This window comes from Eumetopias jubatus, unplaced genomic scaffold, assembly GCF_037043125.1.
Source record: "Eumetopias jubatus isolate StellerSeaLion01/CBP00866 unplaced genomic scaffold, mEumJub1_p1.0 scaffold_9, whole genome shotgun sequence".
In the NCBI taxonomy this organism is placed as follows: domain Eukaryota; kingdom Metazoa; phylum Chordata; class Mammalia; order Carnivora; family Otariidae; genus Eumetopias; species Eumetopias jubatus.
Genome location: NW_028274815.1, coordinates 40708533 through 40714646, shown reverse-complemented (window position 1 = coordinate 40714646; position 6114 = coordinate 40708533). Strand labels below are relative to the sequence as shown.

Sequence of the window (6114 nt, the reverse complement as noted above, 5' to 3'; positions counted from 1 at the left end):
AGCGGGGAGTCTGCTTCTCCCTCTGACCCTCTTCCATCTCATGATCTCTATCTCTCATTCTCTCTCTCTCAAATAAATAAATAAAATCTTTAAAAAAAAAAAAGAATTGGATTAGACCATCACTATACAATAGAAATCTAGGGCAAGCCACATGTAATTTTAAATTCTCTGGTGGGGGATTCTAGGTGGCACTGTCGGTTAAGGGACCCACTCTTGGTTTCAGCTCAGGCTGTGATCACAGGGTTGTGAGATCGAGCCCTGTGTCAGGCTCCACACTTGGTGTGGAATCTGCTTGAGATTCTCGTTCCTTCTCCCTCTGCCCCTCCCACTTGTGTGTGCACGCAAGCTCTCTCTCTCAAATAAATAAATAAATCTTTAAATTCACTCTTAGCCACAGTAACAAAGCCAAAGAGGTGAAATTAATTTAAATAGTTTAATACTTTAGCCCAATATATCCAGATTAGCATTTAAACACGTAATCAACATACAAATTATGCTTTTTTCTTAAAAAATTTAAAAATCTAGTGTATATTTTACAGTTAGTACACTTGAGTTCAGATACTAAATTTGGATCAAAAATACTTGATCTTAGCTGAGAATCATCTTTAGACTCATACATTGGGGGTCTGCTAATACATTTTTTGATCACATACAGTTTCTTTTTGTAGGTACATTTTGATGTAGTATTGCCGTCTTCTTAATGGTCCATTCATTAACATTCTGGATTTTTGCTTCTTGAATTTCTTTCCTAAGAACCTAGATTTTACCTTACTTTTTTTTTTTAATTTTATTTATTTATTCATGAGAGACAGAGAGAGAGAGAGAAGCAGAGGGAGAAGCAGGCTCCCAAGGAGCAGGGAGCCTGATGTGGGACTCGATCCCAGGACCCTGGGATCATGACCTGAGCTGAAGGCAGACGCTTAACCATCTGAGCCACCCAGGCGCCCTTTACCTTACTTTTTAACCTTAAATTTTTTTTAAAGTGTTATTCATTCATTTGAGACACACACAGAGAGAGAGGGCATGAGCCGAGGGAGAGGGAGAAGCAGGCTCCCCGCCAAGCCAGGATCCCAATATGGGGCTCGATCCCAGGACCCTGGGATCATGACCTGAGTGGAAGGCAGACGCTTAACCATCTGAGCCACCCAGGCGCCCCTTTAAAATTATTTTTTAACCTATGTTAGCAACATAGAACCATCACAATAGAAAACTACTTTATAAATAGCTACAAATGTATATAAATTGTAATCCCTCTGTGGGCTATTCAGATTGGAAGAGTAAATAATGGCCTCAGGGTGATTTTAATGTGAGTTTGGGGGTTTATTTTAAGTCTTCTGTGATGACAAACATAGAACTTGTAAAAATTGTTACTAGTCCATTGCAAGTTCTGTTATGGTGGATTCAGGAGGTAGTTGTGGGTTCTGTCTGGTGGTGATAGACTTTTTATCATTTGAAGAAAGTGACCTCCAGGCTTGGTAATTTATTTTAGGTGTATTTCATTGTAGTAAGATTGGCTTTCTAGTATCCCATCTGGAAAAGGCCTTTGGCATCTAACAATAGAAAAGCAGGTGGTTATGATTCATCCTCAAAGTAATTTTAAGAAAATTGGGGCATGTGGCTAGCTCAGGCCATAGAGCATGAGACTCTTAATCTCAGGGTCCTAAGTTCAAGCCCTATGTTCAAAGTGGAGCCTACTTTAAAAAAATTTAAAAAAAAATTTTTTTTAAGTAATTTTAAGAAAACTGATTATGAGCTAATAGCCCACTATCACGGTTAGTCGGCCACTGGTGATTTCTCTTTTTTACCTGTTTGGTGTATTGTTTTAGCCAGTTAGAGCTAGATTTGCAAGTAAAAACAGAGTGTTTGGGAGGTGGTCTGTAAAAAATTAAAGACCTTGTGGTGTTTGCCTTCAATTCACTGAGGCAACATTCCCACGGAACAGTTTTATGGTTCTCTTCTTTTTCAGTACCCCCCTCCCCGCCCGCAACCAGATCACTGGAACATCAGGAATTTATGGCTTTTTTTTTAATAGTATAAAAATAGTAGTACTCTATGGTTTTTGGATGCTCTTACCTACTGGTTCTCAAAGAGTAGTTTAGGACCAGCACTATTAGCATCACCTAGGAACTTGGCTAGAAATGCAGATTCTTGGACCCTACCGTGGACCTACTGAATCAGAGTTTCTGGGGGTGGAGCCAAGGCATTTGTGTTTTAACAGGCTTCTCCCTGGACCCAGTTATGACCAAAGCATTTATGTGTGAGATGGTTATTGCTGGTGACGGACACACAGTGGTTGTGGTACCATTTTTCATGGTATGGTACTAACTAAAGAGAAGTACAGTTGCTGACCTTGGCCTCATTCTTCTTGAACACCATGTTACTGTCACCCAACGAAGTGGAAGAGAGTTGTGGCTCTCCACTCCAGACCGGTACTATTAATTTACTCAACACTTATTTATTGAATGTGTACCTGGGGCTAGGCACTATTCTGGCCTCAAGGATACCATAATGAGAACAAAACAGAGAAGATTCCTGTCCCTATGACACTCATATTCTTTTTTTTTTTTTTTTTTTAGTGAGCCATTCTATTAGAAGGAATATATCAGGGGTACATGGCTTCTGAGCCAAACCCAGCCAGCGGCTTGTTTTTGTAGATAAAGTTTTATTGGAACACAGCTGCATCTGCTCATTTACATATTGTCTAAACTGCTTTTATACTATAATGGCAGAGTTAAGTTGTTGTGACAAAAAGCTGAAAATATTTACTATTTGGCTTTTTATAGAAAAAGCTTGTGGATCCCTGGTGTAGACCATAAAAGAATAAATGTGTAATAGAGTGTTAGGCGGTGACAAGTATTATGAAAAACCATACAGTGTGTTAAGGGAATAGAGAGTGGGGCCCTCCCTCATACTGTGGTCAGGGAGGACCTTTTTGAAGATGGGACATTAAAAGAAAAAAAATTTGAATTAAGTGAAGGATATTTAAAGAAGGAAGGGGGCCCCTGGGTGGCTCAGTCAGTTGAGTGCCTGCTTTCAGCTCAGGTCATGATCAAGCCCCCCGCTCAGAGGGGAGGCTGCTTCTCCCTACCCCTCTGCCACTTCCGCCTGCTTGTGCGCTCGCTCTCTCTCTCGCTCTCGCTCTCTCTCTCTCAAATAAAATCTAAAGAAGGAAGGATACAGCTGAGGATATAGTGGGTGCAGAGATGCTGAAACTTAGAATGTTCTGGGAACAGCATGGAGGCCACTGTGGCTGGAAGACCATGATTGAGAGGGAAAGGGAAATGAAGTGGCCATAGCCAGGTCCAGATCCTATATACCCTTGTATTGTGGGCTGTGGTGAGGGCCCTTTAATTGTGAGTATTCGGAGCCCTTCTATAGAGGGGTCTTTTTGGCTAAACAAATGGCAGAGGCTGGAAACTAAATACCTAGTGTTGTAGCACATTCCAACATCTCTAAAGAACATTTCTTTACAAACTTTCCCCTACGCTCATTACTCTTTTAAGATTTGTTTTCCTCAGCCCCTGTGTATCTATGTATTCTATTTAGCTGATGGTTCTTGTAGGGTGTGGGGTTTGGTAGAAAGCAAATATCTCTCTGGTTTAAATGTAAAACACTTGAGCCTAGAAATTGGGTCATCTACATTAGCTTTCAAACTTGAAAAAAATACAACACAGAGTAAGAAATGTATTTGATATTATGATCCAGCAGTTACATACAGATGTAATGAAGTAAGAGTTTCACAAAACAGCACTCATCTTTAATATGAGAGATGTATTTTATTTTCTATTGTTTCATTAAAAACAGAATACTGACCTTTTTGTAGTTCCTAAGCATGGCGATTGGCTGCTCACCGCGTGTGTGTGACGTGTGCCTCCCTCAAACCTTGCTACTGCCTCGGCACATTACCCATGTGAGGTGGGGGAAAATACTAGTTGTGACCTAGATTGATTGCACGTTCTACTCAGGGTTTGTGACTTGCTATTTAAAAAACACTGGCCAACGCTGTCTAATCCAAAACTTTAAGTCCTTACATGTGAAGTATTGTGATAGGTACAGAGACATATAGAAGATGCTAACAATTTTTCCTTTTGGAGGAGGGTATTGGAAGGTCCAAGTATATGAGATAAACTAGCTGTAGTATGACTGGGACAGTAAATGTCAACTCAGTTATTACAACTTCCATGGTGTTGGAAAGTGATGAATAGAATGGTTTTGGGTGTCAGAGAAGGCATTCCCAAAAGGGTGGCATTTAAACTGAAGACTTGAAGAAATAACTGTGGGTTTTTTTAAATTGAAGTATAATTGACATAGAATATTATATTAGTTTCAGGTGTACAACATTGTGATTGGATGTTTATATACATTATGAAGTGATCACCACAAATCTAGTTCTTCTCTGTCACTGTACAATGTTTTTACAGTATTAATGACTGTATTCCCTATACTGTATTACTGTATTTTTATAACAAGAGTTGGGGATTGGGGCCGTCTACCAAGTGAGAGAATGGTAGGGGGTAAACTAGAGAGCCAAGAAAGCATGAGGTATGTTGGAGAGAGGTGGATGGGACAACACTGAGACCAGAGTTTCTGGAACAGAAGACTCCTGTATGTAAGTGGTGGGAATGAGGTATTAGACAGACTGACTGACTTAGGAGTCCAAGGGGGGAGTGGGACAGGGGCCCATTTGTTCTGACTGCCAGCTCAGTGCTAGAAGTCTGTTTTCTCTTCTGTAAGAGAAAGATACTGAGGTCTGTTAGCCTCTCTCCAAGGGTTATTTTGGAGATGAAATGCAAGCCAGGTAAGAATGTTTTCTGAGTCAAATAAAGCACTGCGTAAATGTTAGGTGGTGGTATTTTTATCACGGGACTAAGATTAAAAAGGAAGACTGGAGCAAGGTGGATAGGTAAGGATTTAGATTGCCACACTGAAGTCATCTTTGCCTTTTTCCATATAGATTATGGGATGGGAGAGGGGGTAGTACACCAAAAGTTTTAAGCAGAAAAAAGGCATGGTGAAAATTGGTATGTTTTAGGAAGATTAGTGTGGTAGCGCATGCGGTATAGAGTGGTGCCTGTGGTGGGGAGACCAATCAGAGCTTTTCTGGTGGAATAAGCTTGAAGTTAAAGGGGACTGAAGTAGTCAGTGGCAATAGGAACGAAAGGAGAAAGATGACTTGAGGTAGTCTTATTGCAGGAGAACAAGGACTAAAGTATAATTTCAGGACAACCAGCCTGTGCCCTGGGAGCATAGCAGGTTCTTCTAGTAAATGAGGAAGATAGGAGGGGAGAGATGGGGAACAGTTGGGGGGAAGAATAATTTTTCAGCTTTTGGCATTTTCAGTTTAAGGTGATGCTGGGCCATTAGGTAGAAATCAGGAATTGAGAAATACTACCCTGGGGCTCAAGAGAGAGAAATCTTGGCTAGGGATAAGAATTTTATAGCTCCCTACTTCGAAGCCTGGGGATTTGCTAGATTTCTAAGGAAGAAAAGATTTAGAAAAGGGAGGATTGGAGACATAAGAGAACCACGACTGTGATGTGACTCGCAAGCCACAGAGACCCTTTCCTGACCGTACATTTTTCTGTAACAGCGCTTGTCACACAGGTATTAACTTGCTTCTGTAGATGCAGGCTGCCTGGACTAGAAGTGAGAGGCAGGGTAGGTGTGGGAGGGAGAGACGAACTGATACTGCTGTATTAACCGTGCTGTTTGTCAGGTGCTCACTGTCTGCAGGCGCTGCTTAGCATTCACATGGCCAACCCGTTTATGTCTCATAACAGTCCTGAGAAATAGATATTATCATCCACGTCTTACAGATGAGATTGACGCACTGAGAAGTTAAGCATCTTGCCCAAGGTCATATGGTCCATGATAGAGCTGGGATTCCAACCAGGGCCTGACTTCTCAACATTAAGTATAACTAACTCTGTACCGAGCACTTTATAGACTGGTTCCTACAGCAGGGACCCTGATCAAAAGGCTTAGTAAAATTGCAGAACAACCCAGCAAGATACGTTAGCCCATTTTACAGATTAAGAAATTGAATCTGAGAAAGGCTGGGTTATTTGTGCTAGGTCACACAGATAGATCGTAAGTATTAAAGCCAGGATTTGA

General features: G+C 41.0%; 1 non-coding gene across 1 annotated transcript; it reads left to right on the top strand.

The window, feature by feature from the left end:
• Nucleotides 1-3811: 3811 nt before the first annotated feature.
• LOC114223519 (small nucleolar RNA U13) lies at nt 3812-3916 on the top strand. The gene has a single exon (XR_003612173.1). It is a non-coding gene; the product is annotated as a small nucleolar RNA U13 (small nucleolar RNA).
• Nucleotides 3917-6114: the final 2198 nt, after the last annotated feature.